This window comes from Cimex lectularius, unplaced genomic scaffold (assembly GCF_000648675.2).
Source record: "Cimex lectularius strain Harlan isolate CLEC.00 unplaced genomic scaffold, Clec_2.1 scaffold85, whole genome shotgun sequence".
NCBI lineage: Eukaryota > Metazoa > Arthropoda > Insecta > Hemiptera > Cimicidae > Cimex > Cimex lectularius.
In genome coordinates, this window is record NW_019392718.1 from 1568812 (window position 1) to 1594382 (window position 25571).

Here is a 25571-nt window from a genome sequence, read left to right on the forward strand (position 1 = left end):
TTTAAGTTTGTTATCGAACTGCTGATTATATGACCCGTTGAACTCTCAAGCGTAAAAAATATAAATCAATTTAAGTTTAAAAATAGTTAATCATAGATTTTGGGATATCCAAGATAAAGTAAAGTTCTTGTCATTCCGGATGGGTAACTGGTTGGGTGTCGCGGAAAGGGGTCAAGTCATTTTAGAATACTTTGATCATGATCAAATAAAAAGCTCTTAATTATAAAGCCATGGCTTATGTCGGGATTCGAACCTAGAACGGTTGTTTGATAATTAATCGTTTTTCAGTGAATCATTTCCTTTCAAACTAAAGATTTGTATTTTGTGGAATTCCAAACCAAGGTATGCATGGTTTTTAATTTCTACTTAGATATACTTTGAATTTTAATACTTTTTGATAGTCGTCTCAAAACGATATTTTTCTCAGACACTTTTTTTTACAAGTTTTGACTGGTTTGTAGCCCCAGGGGACTGCGGTGGCTTATACTTACCCTGCTTGGGGTCCGGGCATAACCCATGGCTTTATAATTGAGAGAAATATGAAACAAGTACCGTAAAGTGTTTTGACCCCTTGTGCATGTCACCTAACGGGTAGTTAACAAAAATTACTTTACTTATTATCTATCTATATTATATTTTTGATGTTTGGTAGTTTCATTGAATTAATAGTTTTACTTGGTTGGAAGATGTTCACTTCTAGAGGTAGCGACCGGGTACTGACTCATACGTAAGACTGACTGTCTTGGGGTAAAACTCGACTGGGTTGAATTAAGGCAACAACTAAATCACACATCCGTGGGGTTGCTATACGAACCGGGAGAGTAGTTCCAGCCCTGGGAAAGAAACGAGTGTACGATTAAGACCTGGTTGGAAAGAATAAGTGCAGTTTAACGCCTTTTGGTTGGTGCCGTGATGACGTCTGATGAAGCCGATTCCAAGTAGCGGAGACTGCCAACGAATGAGGAAACTCAGCTTTACCTCCAGTTCTACCTTGTCGAGAAATCTGATGGTTGGCTTGAAACACAGGAAAAAGAGCTGCCGAAATTTTTTAAAACTTTTAACTAGTCCTTCGAGGTTGTACTGTGTTTCCCTGGCCTTTTCGCCTACAAGATAAGAAGGAAAGGTTCTGTCCATCTGGATATACCAGAAATGGAAAGTTACGATTTGTTTTAGCTTAATTAAGCATGAGTGTCATGGAACGAGCTGAATAAAGAGTTTATCCAGCCGGACCGGGACAAGTAAAAAATCCGCTTGAGTCTTTCTAACGAAGTCGTATTCGGAGGGAGATTGATGATATCTTAAGAAAATGGCGTCCCCGATAGGCATACACAAATCCGCCAACTCGTCTGTTTGAATAAAACTAACTGACCCTTGAGCCAAGTTATCATCTATTATGTGGTTATCATAAATCTGATTAATAATCATGGTTAACAGTAAGAAAAAAAACAATTTTTGGCCAGAACTTGAAGGTTTAAAACAACGGTTATAATTATCAAAACAAAATAATTTTTTATATTTTTGTGATTTTTCAAGAAAGCAGGTTTTTTATGAATGGGAGTTTCAGGGGGTTAGTTACTGAGAAAATGAATTTTCTAAAGATGAATATGACAAATGGGGAATTAATGTTTGCCATATTGTCCGTTAATGTTTGCATCCTTCAAATTTGGATCTACTTCTAACCAGAGCACGTCACAAGCATTGTAGAGTGATCCTTGTTTTTTTGGGCCCAAACCACAACTGTTTTGATAAAATCTCGGGATCATGAATTTGATAAGAATCTTATAGGTAAATTTTCATGCCCTCTACCGCGGAGATAACAGCGCCTGGGGCCGAGTGGGCAGAAACACGGCAGCTAGCCACAAAGATTCCCTTATAAATAATAGTGACACATTTATAAATAAATTCACTGTTGGTATTCTCTTAGTTGTAGAATTGTTACGTTTGTTCATACAGCCAAAGAGCCTAAGAATTGCGACATTTAGATCGATTGCAGTTGGCATTTTTATATCTTTGGCTTAGATTTTAATTACCACATATTTTTCTACATATGACAGCTAGCTTTCGTGCCACAAATTTTAAAACTGTAATTCACTCCCTTTCTCGACCGAAAGAGATTAGGCAAAATTAATTAAATCACTGAGAGTGGTAAATCACTAAAGTAAAAAATATCGTCCCTCAACGGATAATTTCAATGTCCCGTGTCAGATAGGTATCAAACGGAAAAAAACAAACAAAAGTAAAAGAAAGTTCGATAATCGAGTCAGGAAAGAATCGGGGCGGAACGGAAGAAAATCAAAAACAAACACACTTTTCGGCCTTCGCTCATTTCCACCGACTCCAGGATTTGTCTAATTTGAACGGTCAAATTTTAAAATATTTTTAAATTTCAATACAGTTTTTAATGAGTTTTATTTTCTAATTTCATTGGTTTGTCTTTTTATTTGCGTCAAATTTACCAAAACGTGGACTATTTGTATATAGTTATTCAGATATCGTGAGATGCGGTCGGGTGTGACATCTCACGATATCTGAATAACTATCAATTAACGGTCACTAATCTCTACACATATTTGTATATATTAGCAACAAACATCAAAACGTTTTCCCCATAAATAAACGAAAAGAAGTTAGGACATAAAACTGAATGAAAAAAAAACGGCAATGGATAAAAGAAAGAGTATTCTGCGGCCTGTTAGTAAGCTTCTATGATAGGACAGACATAGAATTAGAAAGAAAAGAAGAAAATTTTAGAGACTAAAGCAAATAATTCAGAATGGAAACATTGGAGGGAAAAGGACAAGTCCAAAGCTCGTTCGCCCTTCCCTTCCAACTTAGCTTGCCATAACAATACATTAACTAAAATCCAGCTCTCACCAACAACCAGAGAATATTCTCTTCTAATAACAAAAGACTGGTATATAAATAAAACAATTACAAAAAAACTGAAAAATTACAACAATGGAATTAAGCAGGCCACAAAAACAAAGGAAGAAAGATGGGTGAACAACCCAACTTACATCTGGAATGTGTCATGTCAAGCTGTCAAACAGCTATTGTTCAGTAGGCTGACAAAAACTGATCCAGTAGTCCAAAATAACGTAAGTGGCAAAACACAAACTTAAAAGAAGATCAAGACCAAAATGTCACAATATTATTGCATTCCTGGGCACGAAAACAAATAATAAACATAAACGCTATAGGAAAAATGGCAAGAGGACAAAACTGGAATTCCTCGGCACTTTAGTATTTCTGCTGTCATTTTTGGCTGTGCCTCGAGGTCACGATAGCTCAAGTGGTAGAGCAGCGGCGTATCTAGCCGAAGATCGTGGGTTCGAATCCCGCTCGTGACACTGACTTTTTTATCTCAACTAAAAACCTTAATTAATTGAATATTTATATTAAAAATTCTCAAAATAATTTTATTTTACTTTTAAATGTATAAAATGTTTAATATTAATGGTAATTAATTATCGTATAGTCTAAGAGCACAATTATTTTATATTTTAAAAAAATTCGCAAATACTGGAATTGCAACTTGTTGCAAACTTTTATTTAATACCATCTCCTTAGTTTCTGTTCTTTAAAGAAAGGGTTAATTTGAAATTAAAAAACTTTTTTAATGCATTGAAGAAAGGGTTTATTTAAAATTAAAAATAGATAATTTTATATTAAAAAAAATTAATTTAAAAAGATTTAGCTTGAAATTTAAAAAAAATATTCGAAATTATAAAACGTTAATTTGAAGTTCAAACAGTTTTATTTGACGGAAAACCCAAATACTTCGTACTATTAATAAAAAATTTTAATGATTTAAGGAAAGGGTTAATTAGAAAATAAAAACGGTTATTATACATTTGAAGTTGAAAATAGTTAGATTGAAATTTAAAAAGTTTAATAAGTTAGGGGTTAATTTGACGGAAAAAAAGCTATGTATTTCATACCATTGATAAGTTTTTTAATGCTTTAAAGAAAGGGTTTATTTGAAATGAAAAAGGCATCATTTTAAGTTAAAATAGAATTTTTTTTAGTTTAAAAAGTGTTAGCTGGAAATTAAAACAGGTAAATTTGACGGGAAAAAGCTACATATTTCATACCATTAATTTACTGCTCGTGTAAATTGTGCGTTTATGTTTTTCCGTGTTTCTGTATATTTGAAAAGCTTACAAATCTTATTGTTCTGAAAATTTCACGAGCCTTGGATTCATATGGCATGACGGAAATTGAAAATTGAACTAGACAGGACTACCGTTCACAAATCGAATCGAGGCGATTGACAAGGCTAACATGTCAACTTGCATTTCATAGTCACAAAATGTCAGATCCGCACGTCAGTCCCGGTTCACAAATTAAGACGTATGTGCATGTTTCGTGCAGTAGACTTGGAGAGGAAGTCCAGTGTTCTAACCGACAGGCTCATGTTCAGCCGGTGTTCCGGTGGAAACGTGTAATCCACCAGGATAAATAATTTCTTTTAAAACCGTTTCTTATACACTTCGCACAACTTCGTACTCGATAGAGAAATCTGTAACTCATAAATTTGCATATTTAGTTAATATAATGGGTTTTTTATTTGTGGTTTATTGAAAATCATAGAGTTGCAATTCAAAAACATCTCATACCTTTAAATCTGCCTGTAGTCATTTTTACACATTATTATACATTGTAACATGAATTTTTAATAATTTTCACTGGATATACGACGAACGCGGACAGTATTTGGTAGTATCATTCCCATAAAACTGGAAATTTTACAGTAATTTGTTTCACTATTATTATGTAATTACAAATATAATTTTCCAATCTTGACAGTTCTTGGGTATTTTTTATTTATATGTTTTTTTTTAAACTATATATAGAAACTAGGTCCAACAAGTTTCTGAGCTTTGTTGCTAATGAGGCAAAGGAGTGGATAAAAAAACTAAATTACTTTAAATAATTAACTTCTCTTTTTTGTGTATGTATTGCAAGGATTTAATATGTCAGTAGATTTTTTTAAACTTAGAATAAAAAACTATCCTGCATAACTCGTAGACACCAATTAGTCTAGCGGACATTAAGAAAAAAATTAAAAATATGATTTATCAAGAATGGCAAACCCGTTGGACTAAATTTACTGAAAAATTAAAAAATATAAATGGTCGGGTCAAATAGTGGCCTGTGGATAAAATGGAAAAATAAAGGCGAAAATTATCAAAGAACTATAGGTTTTTTATGTGGATGTTGATTGGTTACATTCGGAATATACCATGGTATCCCGTTTGTTTTTTGTATGAATATATTGAAGGAAAAATCGATTTAACAATATCTGAAGTTTGCACGGGAAGTGTCGCAGGTCTAAGAAGGTAAAAATGCAATAATAATGTCGAAGAGTGAGGAAAAAACATAAATTATATCCGACAACGCCCTTGCTCTTTGTCGGGTAAAAATTATATGCAGGATCGTTAAATGAGATTAGATAGGTAAAAAGTTACACAAAAGGAAAACACGTTTCCGGTAAAGTTGGTCAAAAAAAAATTTTTTTTTAAAGACGATTCGGGCTCGTTTTAACCACCTTTTGAGAACATTAAATACGAATTTTTATGGGAAAGTGAAAAATAAACTATTAATTTAAAAAAAATTCTTATGGGTATGATCCAACGTCAGGGTATTGCAATAAAAGTTTTGCAAAGTTGCATTTCTTTTCTTTGGGAGTACAGACGAACAAATTTGAGAGCAAAGGTTCTCTCATTATAAGCGAGAAAAATAAAGATGAAATAAAACATCCAAAATCGTGAATTTCCAAACTTATATTTTTATTATTTTTTGTTATCTGGGATAAAAAAATATCAGGATCGTATAAAATGACATTAGATATGATAAATTCTCAAACATGATTAAGAAAATTTGAAATCTTCGGTTGGATTAGTTAGTGACAATTCTTTTTTCTCTCCGATGTCTGGCGTTTCCATTGGAAAATTCGTTACCCCTCTGAAGATTATCCAATGATCGTACTGTATGATATTAGTACTTGATAAATCATCAAATACAAATTTTTATAGACAATAAAAAAATAAACATTTTTCGAATGGATTAGCCTTATGGCAATTTTTTTCCTCCGATGTCCGGTGTTCCCACTTAACTATTCATAACTATTTTGGATATTATCCAGTGTCCACTGTGTTACAACCGTTGTAAAGCCGCATTTCTTTTCCTTGAGCCTTTCGGAACAAAATTTAGATTTGAAAAAGATGAAATCAATTACAATACAAACTAATACGACAAATTTTCCATCCAATTTAAATGACTTTGAAAAAGATGAAATCAACAAAAATTCAAAATTACTTATATCAAGATTATTATAAATCTTTCAATTAATTAAGGTTTTTAGTTGAGATAAAAAGTGAGTGTCGCGTGCGGGATTCGAACCCATGATCTTCGGCTAGAAACGCCGCTGCTCTACTCGAGTCGATCGAGGTCACGATAGCTCAAGTGATAGAGCAGCGGGGTATCTAGCCGAAGATCGTGGGTTCGAATCCCGCTCGCGACACTCACTTTTTTATCTCAACTAAAAGCCTTAATTAATTGAAAGATATTAATTAGTCAAGCGGACCGCGAAAACTAGTGAATTATTATAAATGTAGAAATATTCTTTTGTAATTAGGTACCTGCTTTATTAAAGGAAATCATTCAATTATCAATAATAATCGTCCGGTTGCAAATTATCCGAAATTTTTAAGGTTTTTAGCATATTTTAACTGAATATTCATCTAATCTCTTACTTTGTAGATAATTTATTATTAATTCCATTTGATTTCGTGGTCCGATTGACCAAATAACTTCTTTCAATTTATTCTTTATGTAAGCTATTGGTTGAAATAAAAAATGGCAAAAAGGAGGGAAAATTCAAAAGACGAAGTAGAGATGGGACGTTAGTGTCCGAGTGAATCGAAGTAACGATAGCTCAAGTGGTAGAGCAGCGGGGTATCTAGCCGAAGATCGTGGGTTCGAATCCCGCTCGCGACACTCACTTTTTTATCTCAACTAAAAGCCTTAATTAATTGAAAGATATTAATTAGTCAAGCGGACCGCGAAAACTAGTGAATTATTATAAATGTATATAATTTTTTAAACTAGGGTAAGAAAATAATATACAGGATCGCATTAGTGATATTATATAATAAACCCTCAAATTTTGTTTATAGGAAGTGAACTGTAAAACCTTTTTGGGATGAATTAGCCGGGGGTAATTTTGTCTCCGATTTCTGTGTACCACGTGCTATTCATAACTTTTTTGTATGTTATCAAATATCCTCAATATTACAACTGTGGGGGAGAGCTGCATTTTTATATTTGCGCTTTTGTTTTTGTGTCGTGTGTATACTTTTTTGGGTGAATTAGACGGTGGCAATTTTTTTTTACACGGATATCCGGCGTTTCCAACTAAAAATTCAAGATCCCTCAGGAGATTATCCAATGTTGCCCATATTATAAACTGGAAAGCAGCATTTTTTTCTTTGAGCCGTTTTGAAGGTATTATAGCACTATAAATCAGGAAAATAAGGAAGAATTTAACAAAAATTCCAAAATCGTGTGTTTCAAGGCTACTTATTATATACCTATCAATTTTTAACCTAGAATACTCATTATAAAATAACGCTCAAATATGAAGTTAAAAACTGGCTGGATTAGCCGGAGGCAATTTTCTTTACTCCGATGTCCGATGTTTCCGCTTAAAAATTCATGACCTCTCAGTATATTATCCAATATCAACAGTTTACAACTGCTGGAAGTATGAATGGTTCTACATTGAACCTTTGTGAACAGACTTTAGAATTATTATCATTATAATAATCAACAAAAAATTCTCATACGTTTTATTTTATAGGTCCAGGGTTGTGCAATTTCGGTTCTTTTTAGGGTTCTAAACCGTTGTAAAGTTTCTTGTGGATCGGGGGAATCTTTTTAAAATTCTAACATCACAATTTTTGTGATTTTCGGATAAAATCCCAAGCAGTTTAAAGCGGAAAAATCTGTTATTTTTTACCAAAAAATTCGTAATCAGTGATTTCATTGTGGTTTTTATTGAATTTATGTTTTTTGCGGTGAAAAAATCAACTAATATCAACTTTGTTTCGTCCTAAAGAAACCTTTTTTAACCTACTTCGCTATGTACGCAGTCATAAATGGCATAGTAAAGGTGTACAGCTGATCTTAAAGTACATACTAATCACCAAATCGACGCATATTTCTGATTCTTAGACAAAAATGTGTTGATGTGAAAGTCCACAAAATCTGGCATAGTAAGGAAATTAGTTTCTTGAACTATTTTAAATTATGGAAGTATCATGTTTCTTGTGGCGGTTTCGGCACCAGTTGATAAGATAGTATGATATATATTTTACATATTTTCATACCTCTTATATAAATTTACAACACGTCCCATCACGTAATCCTGTTTTACCGGGCTTCCGAGGAGGGCGAACAAGGTCTGAACGATATTTTTCGACCTACTACTTCGAAAAAGGTTTCATTCAAATGACCCTCCAACATAGGAATTAGAATGATTAGTGACCGTTAATCGATATTTATTTAGAAATCGTGAGATGCGGTCTGGTGTGATGTAGGTTTCAGAAAAACATTTTCTTTATCGTGCCAATGTTTCGATCTTTATTGAGATCATCTTCAGGGGCTGGGATTTACAAACATTGTTTACATATAACAATTACATTTTGGATGTAAAAAATATGTACATATATATTTTTATATATTCAATCAAAGTATTTCTACTCACTCAAAGTGTTTGTCTTCTGTGTAATTGTGCCATTACACACAATTACACAGAAGACAAACACTTTGAGTGAGTATAAATACTTTGATTGAATATATATAAAAAAAAAAAATATATATATATTTTGCATTGTATAGATTCACTTTTCCACATCCAAAATGTAATTGTTATATGTAAATAATGATTGTAAATCCCAGGCCCTGAAGATGATCTCAATAAAGATCAAAACGTTGGCACGACAAAGAAAATGTTTTTCTGAAACCTACATCACACCAAACCGCAAATCACGATTTCTAAATAAATAGGAATTAGAAACTACGAATTTGAGGCAAAAATATTATTTTGCAACTATTTCAAGGTGTTTTGGGTAGGAACATCGTTTATAAACTTAATTTCTTGCTTAACAAATATTTTAACCTAATTTGCGACGTTATGAAAGATCAAAAAAATTATACATAATTATAAGTAATGAATGGCATTTTACAAATAAGAACCGCCAATGTACAAAAATATCAATGTAGTTCAACAACTTTAAAATTAAATCCATTAGATTTCGAGGTCCGATTGACCAAATAACTTCTTTCAATTAATTAATTTATGTAAGATATTGGTTGAGATAAAAAAAGTCAGTGTCACGAGTGGTATTCGAACTCACGACATTCGGTTTAATAAGCCGCTGCTCTACCACTTGAGCTATCGTGACTTCGATCCATTCGGAACTTCGGGGGTTCGAATCCCACTTGTGTCACTGGCTTTTTTATATCAACCAATACCTTACATAAAGATTAATTAATTTAAAATTAAATTCGAATAAAATAACAGGTTTATTTACCAAATTATTAACAATTGAAATTAATTTTACTTGTTAGTACAATGTTCTTGTTGTAAGACTGTTTTGTTCGTTGCAGTAAAGCCATAAATCTTATTTACAAGCAGTCACTATGAAAATTTAATTAGTTGATATAATGCATTCAATAAGGGCTATTGCCACAGTTAATTACGTTTTTAGAAATAGTACATTCGCAAATATACGACGGGAAAGGAAAAATTAAGGAAATCCTACGGCACTTGTCTGATTACTGTAATTAGGAGACTGGCGCCAATAGATTTCTAATTTTGCTCGAAATAATTGTATGTAAATTGACGATTTTTTCTCTCCTTTTTTATCTGGAAATTCATTTTTAGGGAATCTCTCAAGATGATTGTGATAAGGGTCGCAATTTCCTATGTGGCCGGCGAACCGTGAAAACGGCACGGAAAAAAAAAGAAAGAGTGTAAAGAGGCGAAAAGGAAACGATTCGGTGATAGGGACGTGGTGAATGGAGAACAATGAAAAATAAGCAGGGGCTTTCTGCGTTTCTGCGACGTTCCCCGTATCTGCCTCGGAACTAATTAATAAGCTTATCGCGGATTGATATTCGGCATTGTTGCTAGATCGCGGTCTAGGGAAGGATAGTGGAAAACAATCGTTTAAATCGAGTTGTAGACAAGATAAAAACAAAAAAATCGACTAAAGGATCGCAGAGAACGGTTAAAGATGTAGGGCCTGTGATTGGCAATCCCGAGAGCCATGTCCTTCCGATTGGATTGGTTCGTCCGATTTTCGAAACAGCTTCCAACAAGATAAGCATTATCATTCCGAAACTCGACTCCGACTCGATTTCCAATCAAAAGACAGAATCGTGCCAAAGTAAATGGTATTTCAGTAGTAATTTGTGACACTCCTATCATGAAACTGATGTTTTCGAGATGATTTTTTTCCCTATTATTCTTTACTGTTTCTAAAATTTTCTATGTTCCGTTTATTTCCTATTGCTGCCATTCGGTATGACCATAATAAGACATCTTTTCGAAGACGATAGCCATAGTCTGAAAGAAATACATACAACTATCACATTGAGAAAATCATCAACAATACATATATTGAATTAAAAATTGAAAATAAGTATATAAACATTTAAGTATACAACCATATAAAAAATAAAAGTAACTTCAATTTTTTTTGGCCCCTCGAGCCCATTGACAAGAACGGTAACAATAAAGAGGTTATATCAAACAAACCATATAAAATACCCCAACCTCCACAGTAAATAAATTATAACTGGAAAAATAAACCAAAATGGTTGAGAAGGTTGTGTTGATATGATCCTTATTTTACTCAATTATAATTATGTCAAATCTAAACATTGTTGTTATTGTCTAAAAAAGGAGATATTCACCTTCACAACCGTTTAGTAACGTTGAATTTGGATAAAATCCAGAGGAATTATGGTGTTTTTTTTCGGACATTGGAGAAAATAATTATCCATGGCTGGTCAAGCCTCGAAAAATCTATCTGTTCTATTTCATGCAATGTATGTTGGCATATTTTTTTTAGAAAGAAACAAACGATATTTTTTTTCCACCGTAAAAAAACTCCTGGATAAAATTGGTTGGAAAAAATTGTCAAATTTTACGTATGGCCTATGTCCAATATTGTATTTACGCCCACTTTTATTACATCATTTTGACCTTTTTTTGGCCTTACTATTTCAGTATTGGCCACAAGTAGGAGTGTCAAGAAGGACCGGGCGGAGCCGACCCGGCAGCCACGGACGAACCGGCGAATAAAGCGGCTGATCCGATTTTTGACCATGCGACATGGTATTGTCGGTTTATATATTTTTTACGAAGAAACAAAGTTGATTAAAAGTACAAATTTTGGGGGAAAATTCTTAAATTTTTCGTAAAGCGGATGTCCGATATTATCTCCACAAAGAATTCAAAATGAGTTTGTAAAGACTCAAAACCGAAATAAGCTAAAACTACAAATCCTGAGCGCTTAATACTTGTCATAAATCGATTTTGGATACAATCCAGACCAGTTATGTATTTTTATGTGGTACACCGGAAGTAGGAGAGAAGAATTTAACCTCGGCTGATCCAATCCCTAAAATGTCTTTACAGCCACCTTTACACCATTTTTGCCCGTGCGAAATGGTATTGTAAGTTTATATATTTTTTTTAAGAAGAAACAAAGCTCATATTTTTTTTTTCACTCTAAAAAAACCATTAAGTACAAATTTTGGGGGAAAATTCTTTAAATTTTTGGTATAGCAGAGTTCCCATATTATCTCCATAAACAATTCAAAATCTATTTGTAAAGGCTCAACAATGAAATAGGCTAAAATTACAAATACTGAGAGTTTAATGCTTGCAATAAGTCGAATTTGGATAAAATCCAGACGAGTTATGTATTTTTATGTGAACCACCGATATTAGGGGAAAAGAATTTAACCTCGGCTGATCCAAGCCCAAAATGTATTAACGGCCACCTTTACTACACCATTTTTGCCCGTGCGAAATGGTATTGTAAGTTTATATATATTTTTTTAAGAAGAAACAAAGCTCATATTTTTTATTTTTTTCACTCTAAAAAACCATTAACTACAAATTTTGGGGGAAAATTGTTTACTTTTTTCGTATAGCGGAGTTCCCATATTATCTCCATAAACAATTCAAAATCTATTTGTAAAGGCTCAACAATGAAATAGGCTAAAATTATACATGCTGAGAGTTTAATGCTTGCAATAAGTCAAAATTGGATCAAATCCAGACGAGTTATGTATTTTTATGTGAAACACCGGTATTAGGAGAGAAGAATTTAATCTCGGCTGATCCAAGCCCCAAAATGTATTAACAGCCACCTTTACTACACCGTTTTTGACTTTGCTACATGATATTTTAAGTTTATATATACTTAAGAAGAAACAAAGTAGATGTTTGATTTTTTCATTCTAAACAAACATCAAGTACAATTTTTTTTGCCTTATGATCTATGCATATTAGCCATGGTGACGAATTTTTATATGTGTGTTCAAATTGGGGGGGGGGTATCGTGAAAAAAGGGCCAGAGGCGACGGTGGGAATCGAACCGACGACCGCGGCGTGAGAGTTTCTCATGCTAACCACTCGGCTACCGCGGTCCCCCAAAGTGCAAATTTTGGGGCAAAAATTCTTAAATTTTTCTTATAGCGAATGTCCAGTATTATCACCATAAGAATACAAAATGTATTTGAAAAGAGTCAACATTGACATAGACTAAAACTAGAAATATTCCGCTTTTTAACGGTTGGGATAAAATTAAATTGGGATAATATCCACACGAGATCGAACCCTAACGTTTTGTGTATTTTGGCATACAAATTGTATTTAAAGACTTTAAAGGATGCTTAAAATTGGCATACTGAACTGGACGCTTTGTATCGTTTTCTTTTTAACTCAATCCTGTGTAAAACCACAAATTGACTGTTTATAAAAATCTTTAAATAAATGCACGATAAAAGAGAGAAAAGCTCCCAATGCTCATTGGCAAGGACCGTAAAATTTCTCCATAAATATTTTAATTAAAAGGTAATCAATTTCTACTTCCTTTGGATACATATTCGATTTTCACGGGTTAACGGCTGCTGGATTTTCAGGTGCGCCCCTATCAGCCGGTAGCCCCTATTATGGAGGTGCTAAATTAATAGAGCCATGTAGCCCGCATGGACTATTGTTTTAAACATAAATGTCTTCCCAACGTGTCCTCATTGATAAAGTTATATATCTTGATACACGAGGACGGAGGGTAGGGTAGTTTCCACTTTTTTAAATTGGGAATTGATTTTTGATACTGGAAATTCTTAATTTTGAACGATTTTTTCGTGACTACACGTTTATATCTATCCCGTCCAAATCGAATAGTTGACCTGATGAAGGCGCAAAAGGTGTATACTTTCTTTAAAAAACAAAAACAAACTGCCCTCATCAGTATTACCGAGGATGTAACATATTCACCTTTCCACACCAAAGCTGGCGATTGATATTCAAATAATCTTATAGATGTAGATCACTCTAGGTTATAGCCTGATATTAGGAAGCGGGTATATAATTACGAGAAAACTTTTATCTCCGACCTTATTAACCTGCAAGACCCACCCCAAGATAATATTTGTCTTGCTAAGCGTATGCAAGCCTCTGGTAATAATTATGCAGTCTCCTCCATTATTATATTTTCGTAGATAAGAAGCTCATTAAAATATAAGGGAAAAAATCGATTTTAAATTATAGAGGCGAACTGCTACTCCCGGTGGGAGATGGAGCGTGGAAATTTAAAATATTTAAATTTAATCTAATCATTCGACACTGGAACGTTTTACGAAAACACCGTTGCGTCCTCGGTTCTCATATTTTTTTAATGAGACAAATTACAAAAATAAGAAATAATCTTAGATTCATTGCTTACTGTTTAGTGTTTTTTTTCCTATTTTAAATTTCTTTTCGTCAATTATCCAGATGGTAGGAATGTAATAATATTAAACATGTGGTACTATTTTTTTTTATGGATGAATTAATTATATAAAGTTTCCCTTCTGTTTACAATTATTTGTAATTATAAAATAACTATTAATAATGTCGTAATGTGAAGCAATATTGATGCAAATCATTATGATTTTTAAATTTGCAACTCTCATGATCATTAAATCAATCTGTAATTAATTATATGTATTTGATCCCTGTTTCTAGTAGCTTTCATTTATGTTTAGTACTGTATTTTTTAATAAAAACATCAACTTTTTGATTAAATGTGTGGTGGTTAGTGACCGTTAATCGATAATTATTCAGAAATCGTGAGATGCGGTCTGGTGTGAGGTAGGTTTCATAAAAACATTTTCATTATCGTGCCAATGTTTCGATCTTTATTGAGATCATCTTCAGAGCTCTCGACACGACACGCAAGAATGGCACAATTACACAGAAGACAAACACTTTGAGCGAGTAGAAATACTTTGATTGAATATAAAAAAATATATTTTGCATTGTATAAATTCACTTGTTTCCACATCCTACATGTATTTGTTAAATGTAAACAATGTTTGTAAATCCCAGGCCCTGAAGATGATCTCAATAAAGATAGAAACGTTGGCACGATAAAGAAAATGTTTTTCTGAAACCTACATCACACCAGACCGCATCTCACGATTTCTGAATAATTTTTGATTACAATCAAAATTAATATAAAAAATATAACATGTCGATGTTAGGACAAAAAATAACATATTAAAAGAAACCACAGAGCGGTCTTACAAAGCAGGAAAAAAGCCTCTGTAGATCCGCAAATAAATAAAATATACGCACAATCCCATCATCATGTCCACCCAGCAGATGTGTTAAGACAGATGAAAAATAATGTAAAAGAAATTGGGGAAACCGCTGTGCTAAGAATTTTCCGTTTAAAGCGTAGAGGGCAGATAATGTCGACTTGATGTTTGTCTCCCATATAATACATACATAACACAAAGCCTCAAATTTATATTAAAAAATTTGGCTGGTTTAGACGGGGAGCAAATTTTTTAATTTGGATGTCCTGCGTTTCCACATAAATATTCATGACATCTCAAGAGATTATCCAATGACTACGGTGGTTACAACGGCTGGAAAGCTGAATGTTTCTTCTTTGACCCTTTGTGAACAAACTTTAGATTTATTATCTATATAATAAACAGCAAAAACTTCTCAGTGTTCTTGTGGATCTAAGGATTCTTTTCAAAGCGTTTTGCGATTTTCGAATAAAATCCATTTTATTGTTGCAGTCCCTGACAATGCTTGAACTGAGTCGATCTTCAAGGAAATTGGGGATCGCCTGTAAAAAATTTAAATATGTCAATCAGTAGACATATTTAACATGGTCTTGCCCTGATGATGATCTTAAAATAGGCCGAATGCTTGGCAGTAACAAATGAATTTGCTTTTATCTTCAAGACCATACCTTGATCTAGGGTGTACGTGTATAAAATCGAAACCAGTTGGTAGGAAAAAATCTGAGATTTTTTAACCAAAAAACTTGTATTCAATAATTTTGGGGTTTTATTACATTAAGTTCTTTTTTTAGTGGAAAACCCTAATGCTAACTTTGTTTCTTTCTTTAAAAAAAACCTATTTTTAGCTTACTTTGCATCGTCACTTATAAATCAGATATTAAAGGTGTGTAGCTTCTATTAATGTACATACCTCATTTGGGATTGATTCAATACCAGTATATAATATAATCACCAAATCCACGAATACAAAACTGCTCAAAAATGAATAGGAATGTGTGGTGATTAGTGACCGTTAATCTATAATTATTCAGAAATCGTGAGATGCGGTCTGGTGTGAGGAAAGTTTCAGAAAAAGGCACGATAAAGAAAATGTTTTTCTGAAACCTACATCACACCAGACCGCAATTTGGTTGTATTTACTTCCCCTACTATTTTTATTACAAATTGCATTAAAATTTATCACACATTGTTTTGTATTTTTATTAAAGGAAAATTTAATTAAAGAAAGAAAAATAACAATATAAAAGGTGTGTATTTCATAATTTTTTTTACTGGAGAAAATATTTTTTTTTATAGGACACAATAATTTTTTTAAGCAATTAATATCGTGTATAATGTCCTCTGTTAGCTAAAACCTCTGTGCACCTGTTAGGCATACTGTTAAGAAGGTTGTCACTAATTACATGAGGAATTTCTCTCCATTGATGTTGCAACGCTGCACTTAGTTATTGCTGGTCAACTGGCTGCGGATGGTGATCGAAAAGCCTTTTCTGCAATGCAACCAATATGTGCTCAATGGATTTGAGGTCTGGAGACAATGGGGGAATGGGCAAATGGGAAATTTTCTATACACTGAGGAACAACTCTGTCTCTACGAGGTCTGGCATTGTCATCCAGAAATCGGAAATGCCTGCTAATGAGAGTCCTGGTTTAAGTGATGTATTCGTCGATAATCTCTTGACCATAACGGTCTGTCATTGCCTTCGACAATATTGAAATCAGTTCGTCCGCCAGTGTAAATCCCTGCCCAGACTATTACACAGCCTTCTACAAACTGTACTGAAGAGAGCACGAACTGGGGCATTGTACTCACCCCCTGTCCTCGGTAGACTCTTCGGCAACTGCTATCACTATACGCGACTCATCAGTAAACATAACAGCATTCCAATTGGTGTACTCTCCTAGGCGCCTTAACATCCTACTGAGTTGATGGTGGCGGGCTGTTGCTGCAGGTCGTCTCAAAGGGGCTATGTGAGGCCAACGATTGAGAATCGTTTGTGTTGATAAAGGCCTTGCCAAAACATCTTGTACTTTATTTACGATCTGGCGGGCACTATGGAAAGGGTAGTGTATTGCAGCAATGATATTTCTGTCCTCCCGATCCATTACCAGGCATCCTGTTGGCACTTCCAGTCTCTTGGAATCCAGTCTCTTTAAAGCCCGGGAGTCCACGCTCTTAGAAATGCCAACAGCCTCTGCGATATCCACTTGGCGCATTCTCACTAAAAATTTTGTGAACATCTGGTTCAATATGATGTCTTTCCATGGTTAAAGAGACTACAATTAGATTAAAACGGTAAAAAGAAGAGAAAATGTGTTTGCAAAATGTGTAATCTTCATTTTTACTAGTCTTAAATAAATCCGTTATTTAAAGTGAGGATTAACATTTGTTTGTTTTTGGTTTGTATTTTCGATTTTTTTTACCAACTAACAAGAACATATCAGTTAATTTAATTAAAATTGATAGAATAAGAATAAATTACAAATATTCCTAATCATTTTTGAGCAGTTTATAATAACATTGATTCATGGAAAAAATATATATAGTGTCGATGTGTAAGTCAACAGAATCTGGCATAATAGGAAAATTAATTTTCTTGAATTATTTATTGGGGAAGCATTATATTTCTGGTGAGGGTTTCTGCACCAGCCGATATGATAGTGTGATGTATATTTTATACATTTTGATTTCCCTTATACAAATTTACAACACTTCCCATCACGTAACTCTCAGTTTTAACTGGCCCAAGAGGAAAGCGAACAAGGCCTAAAAGACGTTTCGGACTGACACATTAAGTAAAATCGATAAATTCCATTTCGGACGTAACCTAAGTGATGCGTTAATGGAAACCAGAGAGAGATCCGACATCTTAATTCAACTGATAAATATTCAGCTTTAATTCGTGGTTATGTCGTTTGTCCCAGGTTTAATTAAGACTTCCTTCAAATTTGAATTCCCGGTTGTATCCCTTCTCAATGTTTCGGATTCAATTTACAATTTAAAGTTTACCCGGTGACCTGGGGCTACCTGGACGGATTGAATATCGTGCCTCCAAACCGACTGCGACGTTTATTTATGAGAAACCCTTTCAAAGGACCAAATACGACTTGTAGTATGTAAACTACATAGTTATTAACTTAGAAAGGGAAATTGTTTAATTAGCAAATTTAAAAAAAAATCTTTGCCTAAGGAACTTTGAATTGAATGTATTCAGAGAAAGTTAAGATAATTAATTGTCTTTCCAAAAAAAAATTCACAAAATAGGAGAAAGTAGTGGAAAAGAAAACCCACCAATGAAGATGGCGAAATGCCAAAATGCGACTAACAGACCAAATCAGCAAGGGTAGGCTGAAGAACAGGATAATAGGAAACGACCAGGTCCTTCACCTCCACTTCAACCATAAAAACATTAATTGTTTTTTTTATATCAATCGCCTTACATGATACGATGCTATGCTGAATGAGAAGCACAATTCATACGATGGTCAACAACCGTAGGATCAGAAACACTGAAAAATTCCAACTTTCTCAAAAAAGAACGATTGCTGAATGGATCAAGTTAAAGACTGTGGAACAACGTAGGGCAAACTAAGACAAAATACTAAGCCAGAGTCGCCTAAACCTAAGGCTAAACCGGTCACAACTTGGTATGTTTTTGGTATGAAATATACGAAAACCGACATTATTTTTAGTTACAATTAATTAAGGTTTTTAGTTGAGATAAAAAACTCAATGCCACGAGCGGGATTCGAACCCACGATCTTCGGCTTGATACGCCGCTGCGCTACCACTTGAGCTATCGTGACCTCAATCCACTCGGACACCAACTTCCCATCTCAACCGCACCTTTTTGAATTTTCCCTCCTTTTTGCCATTTTTCAAATGTCGTGTAATCGGATTGGATTCTCGACGACAAATGAAATGGCCACGGAGAGCTTTAAGGAGGATACTTCATTTTAAATCACTAAATTCACTAATTTCGTGGTCCGCTTGACCAATTAATATATTACAATTAATTAAAGTTTTTAGTTGAGATAAAAAAGTCAATTGCACGAGGGGGTTTCGAAAAATGGCAAAAAGGAGGGAAAATTCAAAAAGGTGCGGTTCAGATTGGAAGTTAGTGTCACAGTGGATCGAGGTCACGATATCTCAAGTGGTAGAGCAGCGGCGTATCAAGCCGAAGATCGTGGGTTCGAATCCCGCTCGTGCCATTGACTTTTTTACCTCAACAGAAAACCTTAATTAATTGTAATATATTAATTGGTCAAGCGGACCACGAAACTAGTGAATTGAACTATTATAGCAAAGATTTGTCATAGCAGTTAACTTTACCGTTGTAAATTTACTATAAAAAAATAATATGGGTAACGANAGCGGCGTATCAAGCCGAAGATCGTGGGTTCGAATCCCGCTCGTGCCATTGACTTTTTTATCTCAACTAAAAACCTTAATTAATTGTAATATATTCATTGGTCAAGCTGACCATGAAATTAGTGAATTTAATTATTTTTAGTAAAACTTAATATATTCATAATTAAAGAATAAAAGTATGTTAGAGTATACATGTGTGGTGATTAGTGACCGTTAATCGATATTTATTTAGAAATCGTGAGATGCGGTCTGGTGTGATGTAGGTTTCAGAGAAACATTTTCTTTATTGTGCCAACGTTTCGATCTTTATTGAGATCATCTTCAGGGCCTGGGATTTAAAAACATTGTTTACATATTACAATTACATTTTGGATGTGAAAAAGTGAATTTATACAATGCAAAATATATTTTATATATTCAATAAAAGTATTTCTACTCACTCAAAGTGTTTGTCTTCTGTGTAAAAGACAAATCTCATAAATGTATAGAAATTATTGCGCTTTCGTACATATAAGCAAGGGTTTGTAATTGATCTAGGAAATAAGTAGGGTGAGGTTAGGCATAAACCCAAAACTGAAGATGGCGAAATGCCGAAACGGGTCTTGACAGAACGACACAGCGAGCAAAGGCAGACCCATGTAAGTAAAAACTTAGGATTCGTACTCAGGCAAACTGCTGACTTTAAGAACCCTTTTACAATAAAATTACTCTAACAATCTTTGGTGCGCAGTCACCTAGAGTATGCAGTGTTGTTTGGTCGCCGAGTTCTTTAGATGGGTCTTACATGATAGAAAGGGTACAGAGAAAGGCCACGAAATACCTGTTACAAATTATGCAATCACAGGAACTACCATCATTGCTCCTATGAAGCCAGACTTGCTCTCGTAAGCCTGGATTGTCTGGAGGATAGAAGAGTTTTGGCTTCCGTTGTGTTTCTGTGGAAGATCCTAAATAATTTTATTGACTCCCCGGAGATATCTTGTATTGGTTTTAGGGTTCCCCAGCGTCAACTACGAACCCATGAATTGTTTGGTACTTCACGGCACAGGACCAAATACGGGTTACAGTCTTCAATCTCCACAGCTGTGCTTTACTTAAATAAATTCGCTGTCAGTGCGGACCCCTTCTCCTCGTCCCTTCAAATCTTTAAAAAAAATATTAAACATGCTTTAAAATGTAATTGAGGGTTTAATTATTACTTTTGTTGTGTTTATATCATAATGATTGTTTTATTGTGTTGCTTGACTGTCCTATGCTTGGGTACGTGACCTGTATGGACTGTAAATAAAATAAAATAAAATAATCGAAATGCGGAAATGCGTCTTTAAACAACACAGCAATGATAGACCCACGTCATCAATTACCCAGTACTTAATCAATAAAATTATAACCAAACAAAAAAAAATTTAACTCTGACAATGGCGAAATGTACAAACGGCGAGGTTAAACAGGGTACCAAGTCTTTTAGACGCCATGAAATTGAATTATTGACAATCCATACCAATTACAATTGTGAAAATACATAAGAAATATTTCCACAATATTCTGCGTGGTCTAGTTTTAATTTATGACCTAGTCGGTAGCCAAACCACTTATTATATTATAATTTTTTTTCTCGTCTCCTAGAGCCGAGGGTAGGACAGATTCTGGTTTATTCAATCTGCTATCACCATAAAATGCTTCATTAAAATGAGTGATCCCGCGTTCGTAGCTTCCCCTTTGTCATTTTTTTTCCAAAGGGTTGAAAGCATGACGTTTCGTTTTTATTTCACGTGCAACGCAATTAAAATAACATATGTTAATGAGCCTTTGATAAAACTCGAAAAATAAACTTGCTCGCAGTAAAGAACGGCGTCGGAAAGGAGTTTTACAACAGGGTTTTTTCTTTTTTTTTAAAGAAAGCAAATGACAGTTTTATGGCCATTCATAAGGTCGTTTAAATCCTCGTTTATCGCGAAGAACCAATTAGTCAAGAAGAAAGGGATAATGTTCTCATAAATGTAAAGCTATGATAATTCAATTAACTCGGCATCTTATTTGAAATTTTATCACCAATTATACAAAATATGAAGTCCAAACTCGCGGTTTATGCGACCCTTAATCCCGCGATGTGCGTTTATTGAAAATAAGAGATTTATAAGGGAACTTCGCAAAAGCCGGAGTATTTATTTTTTTAACTTTTTGATCTTGAAAATAATTTAAGGAAAATCCTTAAAATCGATCATGTCCAAAAACAGCACTACTTACAACTGCAAGTTTAAAGTAAAAGTTAGCAAATGCAATATAATCCTGATTTGCCTGAAATAATTCTTAAGACTTGTTAAAACTGAAAAAAGACAAAATAACAGTAATTAATGATTATCTTATTAAATAAAGATGAATATATTCATATTATCATTAGTGAAAATCTTGTAGTGTTACGAGCTGGACCTGAACCCACGACATCCAAATTCGTAAAATAATAAATGAAGAGTTGAAATTCCAAATGTTCTAAGTGGCTTATGTTATTTTTTATTTTTTTCAGGAAAACAATAGAACTGCGTAAGTCAAATGGTAACTCAAAAACTTTATTGAAATGTATTTGATTGGTAATGTAGGATTAAATTGTTTCGCAGCTAGTGCATTGAAAAACAAAAACAAACTCCTTAATATGCAAAAAAATAAGAAATTGAAGAAACGTTCTATGGGACCGTGGTACATAGAATTCTTTGAATGAAAACTGTATTGAGACATAGAACATGGTAAACCTTTAACATAGAACATTTAATACATGAAATTAACAAGATAAATTAAACTTATTAACATTATTTAGAATGTTTTTATAATAGATTTTAGCAGTTTCTGGCAAAAAATCCAACATGGCAGAGAAGTATTTTCTTGCCATCCGATAGGAATGGCTTCTGAATCAATGACATACAAACTTTTTTAATATCATCAGCTTTAGCCTCTTTTTTTTAATATAATAACACGTTTCCACAAGTCTGTGTCATTGAATGTGGATTGATAGTGGATAAAATCTGGATCATCTTTGGAAACTTTTATCACAGTAGCCTTTGTAATTGGAAAATTTACTTTTAATGTAGAGTCACAGGAAAGTACGAATGTGGGGGTTGGGGTAGCCTAAATGAGCTGATGCCACAAAATTTTGTAAATCTGTCGGAGTGAAACATTTGTAAACCCTTTTCCTCTTTTCAATAATGGCGAAGTCTCGATCACATTATAAAAAGCTATGACCGCTTATGACAAATTCCTGAACGATCTCTTCAAAATGTTCAAGTTGTACCAAAAACGTCATTAAAAAAATAAGGGTGCGGTTTTTGTTTTGGCTTGCACAATTATCTCGCCACATAACCAGTTTCGTTCTGCCGAAAATGTCATATGAATTCACTAGAGGTAAAATACAGGATACAACTGGCTGATAAGTTATGGCACATAGAACCACTTTTAAAGAAGTTTGGCACTTAGAACATTATTAAAGTTATTGGCCAATGCACATAGAACATATTAAAAAAATCTCAGTTTTGAGGAAATTGGCACTTAGAATGTTTGGAATTTCCACTCTTCGTATATCGCCGAGAATCCATACGTAAAAATGTATGAATAGAAAATGTAAAATTGGTATGTTGAAAATTAGTTGGTATCTCGACGACACGAGTCACGATAATTAAGTGATAGACCACCGGGGTAGTTATCCGAATCGTGCTCGTGACTCTAAGTTTTCACTTAACCATACTTTGCATAAAAAACAATAAATCAATTATGATATATATCCAGCTGGCGACATATCACTGCTGGAAAATAAAGTTAGGTGCATCAAATTTCGAATTTTTTTATACAGGAAAGAAGTTAGTAGATTCTAATTTAAAGTAAAGTACAAAAAGTTTTATATTCTTATCCAGGTTTGTCGATTGCATTACAAATAATTTTCTATGTTTGTGGTAAATAATTGTGTCATTTATATCGAAATGTATTAATTAATATTTTTAAAAGTTCTAACGAGAGGCTTCGGACAGGGGATGCGGTATATGATACTAATGAAAAATACAAAATTGGGACTTCATTACTGTCTTTCTGGTCTAGCAAGCTACTCACTAGAACTAAACCCATACATACGAACTTACTTATCCATAAATGAACATCGACTGGAGGACTTTGAAGTTATTGACTTTCGGGTATTATTCTACACACTAATACACTAGACCTACTGAGGTACAGATTAAAGAAATGGTGGACTTTGAGATACCCGGAGTTAATATGATAAAGAAATGGATGATAACCAACATGAACTTACGGACATTAGCGCCAACCAAAGTTCCAACTTTGATAAATGACAAGCCTTCGGAAAATAGTCAATGCCCTTTTCTGAATCCATGTTAGTCGCTTTATGATAGGTATACCGCACGGTAACTTCGAAGGGTTGTCACTTCCCTATGTGCTGATCCTACGGTCTATACCTTAGGGAAATCCACCTACCCCGTTGTGCGGCTCGGCCGCTAATATCTCCCTTAAGCCAGATGCCCAGGAGATCGCTTCCAATCAACTAAGTTAGGCTCCAAACTAGGCTTTGGACAGCTTGGTCATTTCAGTCCCCAACGCATGCAAACTATAATCTAACTTGAACTACCTAACTTCTACAGAACTGTCGCACAAATAAATACATTCACATCTATAAACCTTGCACTCATTGATATTAGTCGGAGGAGTACTTTGAAATTACTCTCTTTCAGGTCTAGTCTGTAGGTTGCTTAAATTAACATCAAAGTTAATGGTCGGTATGTAATATATAGAGTAATGAATCCAATTCTTACCGATTTTGGCCAACCAAACGCACCATCACTATTACCAACCTTAGTAAAATAGTCTAGACCTTCTTTTTTGCAACTACACTTAATATCCACAAGAGTCATTTATTTAATGTATAGCAAGATCCAAATACTAAAACTTCAATCCACCTTTTTTTTTATCACGATAATGGTTTTATTCAACTACCTTCCTCCAGACTTCCAAATTAAATAATANTATATATCTTGCCTGAGCATCCAATTCGTTAAGGATACAAGAAAGCGTTGTCCAGGCTGGAGCGAGCTCTCATCACAAAAACGAGATTCTATCCACTTTTTCCTCTCATTACAATCTCGTCAACCATCTGTCCATATGCCGGACATTTTGCGATACACCCCCTGTTTCCTAGGCAGTAGGGCAACCCCAACGTTTCTTGCTAGGGCCTATATCGAACCGATATGTTTAATCAAAAATCCCTCTTTAGAAAAAAAAGATTGGTGTATGACCAACGAGGATTGGGATTTGGTTTCATCAAATTATCGTACTAGTTATGTAGTTATGTCCGATATTGGATAAATCCGATCCAGATTGGTTTAAAGTTGAATGCCGTTGAATTAAAATCATTTCTTCTCAAACAAGCCTCAGTGGGTTTAAAAATAATAACATAATGATAATGAAATATACAACATTAAAAACAAGTTTAAACTCACCATAGTAAAATAGTAAATGGGAATACATGAAATAAAAGTACAAGAGATGGAGGAAAAGGTGTTCTGAAATCTTTTTTTTTTCTAAGAACAAGATAAGGTTTCTCGTTGGACTTTACAGCGGTGTTTGACACCATCGATCAAAATGTTTTTAATAAGTTCAACTTTCTGTGTGGTTTTAACAAGGGAAAAGTGAAAAATTCCCTATTACCTTAGGAGGGAAACAACGCGACCCTGTAAAGCCCCCTTCTGTTTGCTGCTTGTACATCATTCAACTTGGGGAAGTTTTGACGGGAATAATAAACAAAAACATACTTTAATTAAGCCTTACTTTCATCAGAAATCATTGAAAATGATGTTTAGAAATACAGTAAGTAAACAGATCAAAGTCGAAATAGAAGAAGAAAAAAAGCGGTTCCGAAAGATACTCGGGAAAAAATTTTTGCCGAATTTACCGCTGTGTCAAAATGAAAGATCATAAATTTGTAAGTTATAAACTAACATTACGAAGATCCAAACTTGCCCTTATGTAACCAACCTGCAGTTGATTAAAAACGACTTCTTTGCGGCTTGTTCTATATGCTCTCGTATAACAGGAAGAATCAGCCAGCCGGATAAATTGTCTGGAGAAATTTGTGATTTTCTCTTCTATTATTTCAAAATTATCTATTATTATTGTGGACGCTCTGATTTATATAAAGTGCTATGAGGCTTTAAAAATTATAAATATAACTGGAATAAAATTAAATTTAGTTTCAAACGATACTTATTAAATCCGTTAAAACTATGGAGCATTAAGGGAAAGACTAAAACCTCGAGGA

The 25571-nt window shown here is 34.0% G+C and overlaps 1 protein-coding gene across 2 annotated transcripts in view; it reads left to right on the top strand.

Annotated features, from left to right (window-relative positions):
* The window catches only part of LOC106668283 (homeobox protein araucan-like), a 146310-nt gene that overhangs the window by 36506 nt on the left and 84233 nt on the right, over nucleotides 1–25571 (top strand). The window lies entirely within an intron of this gene.